Source organism: Ovis canadensis, chromosome 21 (genome assembly GCF_042477335.2).
Source record: "Ovis canadensis isolate MfBH-ARS-UI-01 breed Bighorn chromosome 21, ARS-UI_OviCan_v2, whole genome shotgun sequence".
NCBI lineage: Eukaryota > Metazoa > Chordata > Mammalia > Artiodactyla > Bovidae > Ovis > Ovis canadensis.
In genome coordinates, this window is record NC_091265.1 from 51,920,364 (window position 1) to 51,935,413 (window position 15,050).

The 15,050-nt window shown below is 42.0% G+C and overlaps 1 long non-coding RNA gene across 1 annotated transcript; it reads left to right on the plus strand.

The window, feature by feature from the left end:
- Positions 1-35: 35 nt before the first annotated feature.
- On the plus strand, positions 36-10,877 carry LOC138427272 (uncharacterized). The gene is made up of 2 exons (XR_011251943.1): positions 36-125; positions 9,028-10,877. It is a non-coding gene; the product is annotated as an uncharacterized lncRNA (long non-coding RNA).
- The last annotated feature ends 4,173 nt before the right edge of the window (positions 10,878-15,050 follow it).

The following is a 15,050-nucleotide window of genomic DNA, read 5'->3' on the forward strand; positions in this document are numbered from 1 at the left end:
TTCAAATCCAATCAAAGAGCGCGTCTCAGGCAGCGCTCGCATGCGTTTGTGCTCTAAGCCAATCAGAGAAGCCGACTCTCCGGATTCAGGGCCAGAACAGCTTGCGGGGACCCCCGGCTGCCCAGGTGGGAAGACTTGTACCCCAGGTCGGGAGGAGGGGCCGCTAGTCGGGTGCCCAGCCTTCCCTGCAGGTCCCCGAGGACCCACGTCCCGGGAGCCGCGCCTGGGCACCCGACGGGCCGATCTGCGGAGGCCCCGCCGAGCCCACACTGTGCGCGCAGCAGAGTGCAGGGCGGCCGGGACTCGCGCCCCTGCGCCTTGGAGCCGGGCCACGAAGTCTGGGCTTTGCCCGGCAGAACCTTAGAGCGCCACGCCGGCTCTCTCCTCTCCCCTTTACTGTGCTCAGAGGAAGTGATTTTCACATACATGATCTTATTCAACCCTGGTTAACCCAGGGCTTCCCTCACTCTACTTTTAACCTCAGGTTTCCACATCGTACCATCCCATAAAATTGCCTTCGCATAACAGCCCGGGGCAGAGAAATGAGCTCAGGCTTAGCAGCAAGACATCAGCCTTAATCCCCCTGGCCCTAATGTGAATGACAACCAGCTCTTGAACAGATCTTGAACCTTTGGACCTTCATGGGGCAGTCACCCTGTCCGTGACATCTACCTTGCTACGTTGTTTTGAAGATTAAGGGGAATTTACATGTAAAATAGCACACTAGAATTTAAACGGATGAAAGAATTAACGACGAAGAAACAGGCAAAATTGCTATACTATGGGACTTCCCTGGTGGCTCAGACAGTAAAAGCATCTGCCTACAATGTGGGAGACCCGGTTTCGATTCCTGGGTTGGAAAGATTCCCCTGGAGAAGGAAACGGCAACCCACTCCAGTGTTCTTGCCTGAAAATCCCATGGACGGAGGAGCCTGACAGGCTACAGCCCATGGGGTCGCAGAGAGTCGGACACGACTGAGCAACTTCACTTCACTAGCTAACCAAGAAAAAAGTACAACTAAGTAAAAGACCCGAGAACACAAAACACTGATGGGAGAAGGTGAGGAGGAGGTAAAATTCATTAAACGATATCCTCGTTACTGTTTCATGTATTTTAAAAACTGGAAACAAAGTTTGGGAAATCTTGGGAAAACGTTATGTTTTTAGAATTTCAAGACAGTTGACCACCCTGTAAGCAACTTGATGACCAGCCAATGGCTTGTTCCTCCATAGACTCCTGTGCAAGCTGTCGTTAAACATTTGTTGAATTTAACTGAAAAGCATATTTTGGGCTGGATGAGGCAGACCTTATCATTTATAGAGAGAGATGCTGTTGACTCATCACTGGATATAGACATGCGGAAGTCAGTGGCCTTAGGAAATTTTTTTTTAAACTTTTTATTGACTTTTTAAATTTTTACTTTATTTTTGACTATGCGGGGTCTTCGCTGCTGTGCACAAATTTTCTCTAGCTGCAGAGAGTGGGGGTTACTCACTAGTTGCAGTGTACAGGCTTGTCACTGTGGTAGCTCTCTTGCTGCCTCGAGGAATGTGGGTATCTTCCTGGACCAGGGATTGAACCCGTGTCCACTGCATTGGCAGGCAGATTCTTAACCTCTGGACCACCAGGAAAAGTCCCACAGCTTTTTATTTTACACTGGGGTAGAGCTGATTAACAATGTTGTGATAGTTTCAGCGAAGAGACTCAGTCATCATATGCCATGTATCCATTCGTCCCCAAACTCCCCTCCCATCTAGGCTACCACACAACGTTGAGCAGAGTTCCCTGTGCTATATAGTAGGTGCCTTAGGAACGATGCTGTTGGTTAAGAGACCCACTTGAATGTTCCCTTTAGGTGCGGTGAGTAGACAGTGGCAGAAGAGGCCAGATCCACTGCCCCTGGAGAGAACTTACCCTGTTCTCAGATTTAATATGATTGCATCCTCTCTGATGGGTTGGGATCATTACAGCTGAGGCCTGGCGACCCTAAATGTTGCCAAGGAACCCAAAAAGGGAGATTACTATGAGAAATGGGGCTGTCTGAACTAGAGAGCCCAACTTAGCCTCATGGACTTGGAGAAATTGTCTAAAACTTAGATTGCACAAAAAATCGCTGAGTAGACACAGCCCCAGTGATTTTTTTATTCAGAAGGTTTGGAACGAGCCTCAGGAATCTGCTTTTTATATAAATGTTTAAATTAAATTTGCATACAGTAGAATTCTCTCCTTTCGGTATTGAATATGTTGTTGTTGTTGAGTCAGTAAGTCATGTCCATATGTACTGTGTACCAGTCACCGCTGTAAATAAGGAAGATGGAATGGGGAACCAGAAACAAAATGAAGCCCCTGCTCTCATGGAGCTTACATTCTGGTGGAGGCAACAGAAGAAAGTTGATAAATGATATAATTTCAGGTAACGATAAGTGCTTTGAAGAAAATAAAAACAGGAAAATGCAAAGGGGAGGAAAACGCTGGCAATTTAAATAGAGGTGTCAAAGATATCCTTTCTAAGATGTTAACATTTGAGCTGGGACTTGATTGATGAAAAACAAAAAAAGCCTGCCACACTAAGATCCTGGAGAACATTCCAGTCTGAGAGCAGCAAATTTAAGGGCATGATAGTGAAAGAAAAGTTTGCATCCTCATTCTTCCACTGAATGAATATTCACCAGATGCTTCTGATATGTCAGGCACTGTCCTAGGTGCTTAGGACATCTAGGACAGATTTGTCAACATTATGAACAAAAGGAAAAACAACCCATAAAAATCCCTGCCTTTATGGAGCTTTTATCCTAACACACTGAAAAATACAATAAGGCCTGAGTTGCTGGAACACAGGGCAAGGAATATAGTGATTCAGAAAACCTTGGGGGCTGGGGGTCCTTCCCTGGTGGTTCAGTGGTAAAGAATGCCTGACAATGCAGGGAACAAGGATGCAATCCCTGGATCAGGAAGATCCCACATGCCAAGGAACAGCTGAGCCCATGGGCCTAGAGCCCATGCTCCATACCAAGGGAAACCGCTGCAGTGAAAAGCCTACACACCACAACTAGAGAGTAGCCCCTGCTCTCCGTAACTAGAGAAAGCCCACAATCAGCAACAAACATCCAGCACAGCAAAAACAAATAAATACATCTTAAAAAAAAAAAAAAAAACCTGGGAAAACATGCAAAGGCCAGATCATATGTGGTTTTGAAGGCTATGATATGGAAGATTGTATTTGAAGTACAATTTAAAGTAGTTAGGGGTTCTAAGCAAAGATGTGATACATTATTTCATTTTGTTTTAATGATAACTCAGACTGCTCAAGGATGCTTATCATGGTGGGGAAGGGAACGAATCAGGAGAAAAGGATAGTAAGTGTTTGTTGCAATATGATCTACACAGGAAATTACGGTGATCTGGACTAAAACAGTAGTGTAAGTGAGAGGAAAAGTACCAGTTTAGTTCAGTTGCTCAGTCCTGTCTGACTCTTTTCTGACCCCATGGACTACAGTACACCAGGTTTCCCTGTCCATCACCAACTCCTAGAGCCTACTCAAACTCATGTTCATTGAGTCAGTGATGCCATCCAACCATCTCATCCTCTGTCGTCCCCTTCTCCTCCCACCTTCAGTCTTTCCCAGGATCGGGGTCTTTTCAAATGAGTCAGTTCTTTGCATCAGGTGGCCAAAGTATTGGAATTTCAGCTTCAGCATCAGTCCTCCCAATGAAGTCATCTCTGTATCTGAGGTTGTTGGTATTTCTCATGGCAATCTTGATTCCAGCTTGTGCTTCATGCAGCCTGGCATTTTGCATGATGTACTCTGCATGTAAGTTAGATAAGCAGGGTGACAATATACAGCCTCGACATACTCCTTTCCCAATTTGGAACCAGTCCATTCTTCCACGTCTGGTTCTAACTGTTGCTTCTTGACCTGCATACAGGTTTCTCAGGAGGCAGGTCACGTGGTCTGGTATTCCCATCTCTTGAACAATTTTCCACAGCTTATGGTGATCCACACAGTCAAAGGGTTTGGCATAGTCAATAAAGCAAAAGTAGGTCTTTTTCTGGAACTCTCTTGTTTTTTCAATGATCCAATGGATGTTGGCAATTATATCTCTGGTGTATCTGCGTTTTCTAAATCCATCTTGAACATCTGAAAGTTCATGGTTCACATACTGTTGAAGCCTGGCTTGAAGAATTTTGAGCATTATTTTGCTAGCATGTGAGATGAGTTCAGTTGTGCAGTAGTTTGAGCATTGTTTGGCATTGCCTTTCTTTTGGATTGGAATGAAAACTGACCTTTTGCAGTCCTGTGGCCACTGCTGAGTTTTCCAAATTTGCTGGCATATTGAGTGCAGCACTTTCACAGCATCATCTTTTAGGATTTGAAATAGCTCAACTGGAATTCCTTCACCTCCACTGACTTTGTTCATGATGATGCTTCAAGAGGCCCACTTTACTTCACATTCTATGATGTCTGGCTCTAGGTGCGTGATCATACCATCATGATTATCTGGGTCATGAAGATCTTTTTTGTAGTTCTTCTGTGTATTCTTGCCACCTCTTCTTAATGTCTTCTGCTTCTGTTAGGTCCATACCATTTCTGTCCTTTTGTGTGCCCATATTTGCATGAAATATTCCCTTGGTATCTCTAATTTTTTAAAAGAGATCTCTAGTCTTTCCCATTCTATTGTTTTCCTCTATTTCTTTGCACTGATCACTGAGGAAGGCTTTCTTATCTCTCCTTGCTATTCTTTGGAACTCTGCATTCAAAGGGGCATCTTTCCTTTTCTCCTTTTCTTTTCGATTTTCTTCTTTTCACAGCTATTTGTAAGTCCTCCTCTGACAGCCATTTTGCTTTTTTGCATTTCTTTTTCTTAGGGATGGTCTTGATCCCTGCCTCCCGTACAATGTCACAAACCTCCGTCCATAGTTCATCAGGCACTCTGTCTATCAGATCTAATCCCTTGAATCTATTTCTCACTTCCACTGTATAATCATAAGGGATTTAATTTAGGTCATACCTGAATGGTCTAGTGGTTTTTCCTACTTTCTTCAATTTAAGTCTGAATTTTGCAATAAGGAGTTCATGATCTGAACCACAGTCAGCTCCTGGTCTTATTTTTGCTGACTGTATATAGCTTCTCCATCTTTGGCTGCAAAGAATATAATCAATCTGATTTCGGTGTTGACCATCTGGTGATGTCCATGTGTAGAGTCTTCTCTTATGTTGTTGGAAGAGGGTGTTTGCTGTGACCAGTTTGTTTTCTTGGCAAAACTCTATTAGCCTTTGCCCTGGTTCATTCTGTATTCAAAGGCTTAATTTGCCTGTTATTCCAGATGTTTCTTGACTTCCTACTTTTGCATTCCAGTCCCCTATAATGAAAAGGATATCTGTTTTCCCATATAGGCCATTAATTACAGAGTATTTAGAATTCCCTGTGCTATACAGTAGGTCCTTATTAATCATCTATTTTATATACAGTAGTTTGTATCTACTAATCCCAGTTTCTAATTTATCCCTCCCCCTGCCGTACATAAATCATTGTTCAATACACTGGATTCCATGAAGTCTAATAAGATGAGGTCATCTAATGAGGATTAGACAAGGGAGAGGGTATTTATAGAGGAAACAAAAGGGTCCAGGATTAAACTTCGGGGAGCTGCTGAATTCAGAGGTGAGAGGAACCAACCAAAGAGGTGAGAGGGGAACCAACCAAAGAGATCATGAAGGCCAGTAAGACAGGAGAACAGGTGAGGGTGGAGTCTGAGAAGCCAAGGGAAGAGAGTACTTGAAAAAGGGTATAGTCGTCAGATGCAGCTCATGATGCTGAGAGGTAAAGGAAGATGCAGATAACCAGAAAGATGGAGAGGAAGCAGCTGGTCATTTGTCAATAGCAGCTTCCGGGAAGGGTTAGAAACTGTAGTAGGAATCTTCTGAAGAAAGAGTGGGAGGTGAAGAGTGACATCTGCCGCCAATAGTATAGCAGATAAGATAGGCCCATGTAAACCACTGTTAATCAAAGGGTTTCACTGGTGGCTCAGTGGTAAAGAATCTGCCTGCCAATGCAGGAGACAAGGGTTTGATCCCTGCTCCAGGATAATCCCACCTGACCCTGTGGCACAACTACAGAGTCAGTGTTCTAGAGCCGAGGAGCTGAAACTACTAAGCCCACATGCCTCAGCTTCTTAATCCTGCGCTCCCTAGAGCCTGCAATCGAAAACGAGAGAAGCCACTGTGATGCCTGGGCATTGCAACTAGACAGTAGCCCCTCCTTCCGCAACTAGAGAAAAGCTGTCACAGTGACAAAGAGCCGGTATGCCAAAAATAAAATTCAGTAAATAAAGTTAAAAAAAGGAAAACAACTGAAATGCTGTATATGCTGTTTGTAAAAGACTTTTTTTCTTTAAAAGCATCACAGAGCTGCATTAAAAAAACAGAGTGAGAACTCTACAAAGGTTAAAAACAAAATCCATGAGCAAAAAAGGGAAAGCTCATCATTTCAGAAGAAAGCAAACTGATCAGAGGGAAAGGAACGCTAGAAGAAGAAGAGCAACCATTTGGCAGCAAGCGTAACAATTATTTAATGTTTTTCAAGTAAAAATGACAAATGGAAAAGTACTTCCCATCCAACGTTGTTCCTTCAAGAAAACATTTTATGAATGTAGCTCAGTTTGAAGACTTTGGACCATAACTTGGATTTCAGTATGAGGGAGCCAGTGTGAGCAAGAATGATTATGAATATAATGACCTTGATATGGCTCCTCCTACGTGTAGTGATCTCACTGAGGGTTTCAGGCCTTGATCCAGGAAGAGCCTGATGCCCATACGCCACAACTACTGAGCCTGTGCTCTAGAGCCCAGGAGTCACAACTGCTGAGTCCACGTGTAGAAACCACATTGTGGGAGGACTCTTCTCAGAAATACAATGCCGATAGATACCTGAGAATGAATACCAAAGAGAAACATTCCAATGTAAGGAATGTTGGAAATTTATACTAGAGGGAACGCTCACGAATATAATGAGCCAGAAGAAATACCTCAGAGACCAGGGGGAAATGCATCCTGGAGACTGCATTCAGGCATGCGCTGAGTGGAGTCAAGCGTCTCTCACCCTTTCAAGTGTTCTGTTGACTCTCATTCTACATTTCAGAATCCACATAAGGAGGAAATCATATAAAAGTGATGAAGGTGGGAAAGCCTTCAGCTGTCATAGAAAAAGCTCACGCTCATCTTTCTAAGGAGAAACCCTGTCAATGTGTGGGAAAACTTGTATTCGGATGCCATTTCTCCTTCGAAATCAAAGAGGGCATGTGGAGAGATCCAATGAGTATAAAGAGAGTGGGCGATCCCCACGTCCATGGCAAATCTCATCTCACAGAGTGTGAGACAGTCCACGCTAGAAAGACTGCCCTGAGTGTAAATCAATGTGGAAGTGTCTTTACCTAGAAGCAGTGCCTCATTACAGATCAAAACATTCAGGCTGGAAAGGAACTCGGTGAATGTAATGAATGTGAAAAATCTGCAGACAAAAGGGAAAACCTCATTATTCATCAAATGCATGCAAGAGAGAAATTTTATGAATGTGGTAGCTATGAGAAAGCTTTTATTCCAAAGTCAAGCCTTAGTAGGTACTTGAGAAGTCTTCCTAGAGATAAACCCTATGCATGTAAGGAAGATGAGAATTTATTCAATGGCAAGTGAAAAATCTCATTTGAGAGATGCCCTGAAAATACAGTGAATGTGCAAAAACTTTCAGGCAGAAACTGTGCCACATTAAATATTACAGCATTCATATAGGCGATGCACCCTGTAAATGTACTAAGGGTGGAAATCCTGTGGAATCGCACTGCTTATTGTATGTGAGGAACTCACACAGGTATTGAACACGAATGTAAAGTGTGTGGAGAAGCCTACTCTCTATACATGAGAACCGATGCTGAAGGTGACGTCCAAAAACATGTGAATGGTAAATATACTGTGGTATAGCTGCATGCTGGAGTGCTATCCAGCAATAAAAAGAGATAAACTTGGGACTTCCCTGGTGGTCCAATGGTGAAGACTCTGTTTTCCAACACAGCTGGGTGGGAGTTCAATCCCTGGTTGGGGAGCTAAGGTCCCACATATCTCCTGGCCAAACATCAAAACATTTAAAAAAAAAAAGAAGCAGCAGCAATATTGTAACAAATTCAATAAAGACTTTAAAAAGACTCCACATCAATAAATAAATTTGAAAAAGAATTTAGCTAAGAAAACCTATTGATACATGAAAGTGTGAAAGTGTTAGTCACTCAGTCCTGTCCAACTCTTTGCGACCCCATGACTGTAGCCCACCAGGCTCCTCTGTTCATGGGATCCTCCAGGCAAGAAGACTGGAGTGGGTAGCCATTCCTTTCTCCAGGGGATCTTCCTGACCCAGGGATTGAACTCAGTTCTCCCCTTTGCAAGCGGGTTCTTTATCATCTGAGCCACCAGGGGAGCCCGTTGATACATTCCATCATGTAAATTAATCTTAAAATGCTGAGTGAAGGGCAGATCAAGAAAAAAAAAAAAGTACATACTTCATGATTCCGTTTATATAAAATTCTAGACAAGTCAAGCTCACTGTAGCGATAGGAAGCAGATCTGCCTGCCTGTGTGTAGGCAGGAGGGGGCGGGGTTGCGAAGGAAGCTTCTGAGATGGGTATGTTCACTTTCCCAATGGTCGTGATGGAGTCATGGATGTGTACATCTTTCAAAGCTGATTAAGGCGACTGCTTTAAACGTGCAGTTTAATGGATGTCAATTATACTTCAGTAAAGCTGTTCAGGTTGTGGGGGATTTCTGACTGTTACAGTAAGTCAAGAAATGTTTTAAATTGGTTATGAATTTGAAAAGGAGAATTCAATCTCCATTTGTTTATAAATATGATTAAGATTTACCAAAGCTGCTTAGGTTTTTCAGGTAAACATAATATACACAAAAATACTAAAAGGCTTAAATATAACAATAAAGCAATACAAATCTTCTAAGACAGCCTACAAACGCCATCTCTTCTAGGGACATCGGCAACCTTCTTCACCAAGATTTGAAACAGCTGCTCAGTCGTGTCCGACTCTTCTCGACCCCATGTACTGCAGCCTACCAGGCTTCTCCGCCTATGGGGTTTTCCAGGCAAGAGTACTGGAGTGGGGTGCCACTGCCTTCTCCGAGATTTGAAACCAGAGAGCTGTAATGGGGGATAAAATCTATAATGGAGGGACTTCCCTGGTGGCCCAGTGGCTGAGACTCCAGGCTCCCAATGCAGGGGGCTGGGGTTCAGCCCCTAGTCAGGGAACTAGATCCCACATCCCAACTGAGAGTTCACATGCCACAGCTAAAGATCCCACATGCTGCAAGGAAGGTTGAAGATCCTGTGTGCCAAAGCTAAGACCCAGTAAAGCCAAATACATACGTATGTATGTATATATAAGGGAGACAATAGGCATATTTTCATTGCATATAAAGAAAAATGTTGGCTAATATACCATAAACGAAGTCAACAAACAATATGTTAAAATTTTTGCAATACAGAGAACAGAGTAATATCTTATAAATTTGTAAGAAAGGGCAAACAGCCCAAAAGTAAAATAGACAAGGTACATTAAGAAAATTTCAAGGAAGATGAGCAAATCCAAATGCTCGAAACTATACAAAATATACTCAATTTACACATCAGGGAATGAAAATTAAAGTGATTACTATATCACTCTATAGTCAGAAAAAAATAGAACAGTGGCACCTTGTTAGAATGTTTTCATGTAAGGAATAGCACTGGAGTTGTTCCACTCGTTTCGGAAAGTAAAGTATTAACATCAATTAATATTCTGTATATATGTGTATACACATTACAGAAGATACCTACATAATCATTTAACTCAGCACTCCCCTTTCTGGGATTCTATCTAGAAGGAAAAAGTCATCAGTATAAGGCGTTTAATGTAGCATCTTCTGTAATGGCAAAAAAGCTGGAAATAGTCAAACCTTAATGGTACATTCATGCCATAGAACAGCATGCAGGCATTAAATAGAATGAACTATAGCTCTGTCAATGGGCTTGGAGCAATTTCCAAGAAATATTGTTGAATTAGAATGCAAAGTAAGAAGAGTGTGTTGTATTAGTCAGGACTCATGTAGAGAAACAGAACCAGTAGGGACATATATTCAGGGATTTAATGTGGGATTCGCTTTCACACCTATAGGAACTAGCTGGTCTAGTCCAAAATCCACAGGGATGCCCAGGAGGGCAGCTGGAAGGGTTAAAGCTGGTGGTTCCAGCTCTGCTCTTCCAGGCTTTCAGCTGGTTAGATAAGACCTGCCTGCAAAACTGAGTCACTCACTGGTCATGGGTTGTAATCTCATCTACAAAATACACAACAACACTTAAATCAGTGTTTGGTGGAATAACTCAGGACACAGATATCTGACATCACATGGGTAATATTTCATTTTTGAAAAACAAATAATGAGAAAAATGCCTGTGTGTTTATGTATTTATGTACATATATATGTATGCAAATATCTGTACATTTGTGAATATATGTTGAAGTTGTATATACATGGTTGAGCATGGAGAAAAAAATACTGAACAGTTACCTGTGTATATGGGTTAGGGTAATGTACAGTGGATGGGGGATGGGAGTAGGAGGTGGAGAAGAGGAGGACGCTGCCAAGCAAGAAAAAGACTACAATATTAAAAGCACAGGACTTCCCTGGCAGTCCAATGGTTAGGACTCTACCTTCCACTTCAGGGGGCAGGGGTTCCATCCCTGGTCAGGGAACTAAGGTCCCATCTGCCATGGGGTGTGGCCAAAAATTAAAAAAAAAAAAAAAAACTGAGGAAGAGGCTGAAAAAATTTAAAAACATAAAATCCAGGCTATCATGTCATTATATTTCCATATTTGTGAATTTATATAAGGTAATCTATGTGCATAAAAATATATAAAGACACTTTAAAATACATATTTAGCATGTATTCAATAGATAAAAAGAGTACTCATTGTTAATATTCCAAAATATCATAATCTAAGAGAACTACTCTTAAATATCTGTTTTAAAACAGAAAATTACCATGAACTGAATGTCTTGATGCAACAGACACCTGTTCTGTCACAGTCCTGGAGGCTAGAAGGTTGAAGACAAGGTACTGGCAAGGTCAGTTTCACTCTGAAGGCTCTGGGAAAGGATCCTTCCTTGGTTCATCTCAGCTTCTGTTGGGGGCTGACAATCCGTACATTCCTTGGCCTGTAGGATCATCACCCTGATCTCTGCCTCTGCGGTCTCATGATTGTCTTCCCCCTGTGAGTACATGTGTATCTCCAAATCTCCTCCTAAGAGGACAACCATCACTGGATTTAGGGCTCATCTTCATCTGATCACAGCAATAAGTAAGGTCAATATTCACAGGTAACAAAGCTTAGGACTTTAACATATCTTTTTGTTGTTCTTTAGTCACTAAGCCATGTCTGACTCTGCGACCCCATGGACTATATCCCGCCAGGTTCCTTTATCCATGGAATTTCCCAGGCAAGAATACTGGAGTAGGTTGCCATTTCTTCTCCAGGGGATCTTCCTGACCCAGGGATCAAACCCCCGTCTCCTGCATTGCAGGTGTATTCTTTACCATGGAGGATACAATTCAACTCGCTATAGTATATAACTTATGATAATTGACCAAAGCATTTTTGTTAAAAAGGAGAGAACAACTATGTCATATGAATTGCAATTATTTAGCACTGCCCTGGTAGCTCAAATCAGTGCAATAAAATAGAAGACAAAAACAAGATAATTGTTGGAAAGAAGGGAAGAGATCAGGGTTATGTGCAGAAATCCAGAAGCTATCCACTGATACACGATTGGGTCTATAAGAGAGTTTGAAATGGTGACCACACACACAATGTTGTCATTGTTGTTTAGTCGCTCAGTCATGTTGGACTCTTTGTGAGTCCACGAACTGTATCCCGCCAGGTTCCTTTATTCATGGAATTTCCCAGGCAAGAATATTGAAGTGGGTTGCAATTTCCTTTCTCCAGGGAAACTTCCCAACCCAGCGATCAAACCCACATCTCCTGCGTTGGCAGGCGGGCTCACAATAATTAAATGCAAATTAATAGTTTTCCTTAACAGTAACAAAAATCGTTAAGAAGTATCATGGAAAAATATGTAGATATGGAGGGCCTGCTACACACTTGGCTCTGTCCTTCAAGAAGTGAGACACGTCTGAGGGACTTCCCTGGCAGTCAGTGGTTAAGACACCATGCTTCCACTGCAGGGGCAGTGGGTTCAATCCCTAGTTGGGGAACTAAGATCCTGCATATGTGACCAGAAAACAGAAAACAAACAAACAAACAAAAAAGACACGAGATGGCTCAATCATTCAGAGGACTTTCTGAATCTCAGCAGCAAGGTTTCTGCTCCAGGCACCCCAGCCTGCTTTACCATGTTGCCTGTGGTCTGCGCACTTACCATGGTTACTTTTCATCCTCTTGGCATTCCTCTCTGACAGCAGGAAATACAGCTGGGCAGTCTACAACTCTCTGTTCTCCGATCACTGTCGTTTGGATCCAAAGCCATTTGTAGGTAGCAGCGCCCAAGCCCCCTGTGTGATTTTGATGTTGTTCACTTGCTAAGTCATGTCCAACTCTCTGTGACACCACAGGCTGTAGCCCACCAGGCTCCTCTGTCCATGGGATTTCCCAAGCAAGAATACTGGGGTGAGTTGTCATCTCCTTCTCCAGGGGATCTTCCCAACCTAGGGATGGAACCTGCGTCTCCTCTGTCTCCTGCATTGCAGGCAGATTCTTTACCCGCTAAGCCATCGGGGAGGACCCTGTGTGCCTTTACTTGTGGCTAAGCCACTGGAGTCGCTGCCTTGCTGGTTGCTTATGAGAGAAGGTCACTTTCTAAGCAGAAGCCAAGAGCTGTATTACATGTAGGCTGTTTTAAACAAACTGTGGCTGTTAGCCAGCTTTCTCCTCCTGTTTATGATTTGGCTTCCCCTCTCGCTGAACGATCATGGGAGAAAATGACAGAAAGACAAGACCACAGATAGCAAGACCTACAACTGCAGAATTTGATGGGAAAAGTAGGAATGGGGAGCAAAATGAAAAACAACAAAATCACCACCACCACCAACAACAACTTTACTCAAGTAAGTTTTGCTGTGAATGACCAGTTTTCAAAAAACTCCCAGAAAACATTAAAGAAAAATACTTTCTAAGAATTTCCACAATGAAACATTCAGAGCACCCTTTTTGGGTTGCTTAAAGCTTATTTAAAAAAAAAAAAAGCGCAGGACAATTTCTATTTTGAGTTAAGCCCTTCTCTCTGTATAGCTTCAGCTTGCTGAGCCTTTCATGTGGATGGCCCCTTTTCATCTAAGTGAGATTGCAAATACGTTGGCCAACCAAACAGTAAACTGGGGTTAGTCTTATGCTGAGTGGCAGTAAGGAAATGGAATTTTTTTTTTAGAAAACAAAACATTAAGCCAAATATAGTAAAGATTAAGATCCATAGAAACGTTGTTCTGAATATTGATGGGTAATCCATGAATAATCCTCAGAAATAGATATCGCTGATGCAAATCAGATAAAAAAAATTGGGGTGGAATTTTTCCAGCACATATGACGATAAAGAAGAATAAAACACAGCATTACTGTTACCAGGGCCATGGATGCCTAATTTTAAAGACTGAGAGGAAGCTCAGTCCCATTGGCTAGAAAAATGAGTGTGGATTTTAAGTTGTTTAAGCCTTTTGTTCCTTCTCAGTAAATATTGACAAGAGACAGCTCCTGTATAGATTTAAATGTAAGACCTTTCCTGCTCCTTCCCAGTTTTTTTTTTTTTTAACTCTACTTCTGTAGTCACGGAATGTAAATATTCTCTTAACTTCTCTCTCTTATCGTATTAAAATCACTGACCAAGGGCTTGGATTTAAGCAGGATTCTTTCTTCTCAAGGCTGCTTTCAAACTCTAGTCTGGCATCAGATTTCATTTCAGTAAGACAAAAATTAAATGCTTTTTCTGTTTAAATTTTTTTATTTCCTCACCAGGAAAAAACATTAATCACCAATACCTACAAACGCAGTCATGGCTGGTGACTAAGTTTCTAGAAAAAGTACTTTTTAGTTTTGTTTGCTCACGCAGACATCATGCACACATTCAGCTGGTGTTCATGCCATAGTTAATCAGCCTGCTTGCATGTCAGTGGTTGGAAAGTGTTTCCCCGGGTTAGAAAAGGAAAATAAGATCCTGGCTTTTAGCCTTGAGACTGTGGATTCCTCTAAAAACTTTTAGGCAAAGTACCATGTTCAAGTGCTCAGGTACATTTGTTGTGAAGGGAGATCTCCTGAAGTCCAAGATCCCATGAAGACCAGTAATCACTGCCTTATAACAATGACTAAAAACCAAGAAGCTTTTCTGTTGCATTCAATGTGCTTTCTTAATTGGCTCCCTCAGTGCTTACCAAAGTTTAATTCACAGATCATGTGGGGATCCTGTTTAAAATGCAGGTTATAATTCAGAAGGTCTAGGTCAACTCTGAGAGTCTGCATTCCTAGCAAAATTTAAGATGATGTTGTTACTGCTGGCCCATGGACCCCACTTTAAATAATAGCAAAAAAAAAAAATGAATGGGTTGAACGCCCCAACCAAAAGACAAAGACTGGCCGAATGGATACAAAAACAAGACCCCTCTATATGCTGCTTACAAGAGACCCACCTCAAAACAAGGGACACATACAGACTGAAAGTGAAGGGCTGGAAAAAGATATACCACGCGAATAGAGACCAAAAGAAAGCAGGAGTGGCAATACTCATATCCGATAAAATAGACTTTAAAACAAAGGCTGTGAAAAGAGACAAAGAAGGCCACTACATAATGATCAAAGGAACAATCCAAGAAGAAGATATAACAATTATAAATATATATGCACCCAATATAGGAGCACCACAATATGTAAGACAAATGCTAACAAGTATGAAAGGGGAAATCAACAATAACACAATAATAGTGGGAGACTTTAATACCCCACTCACACCTATG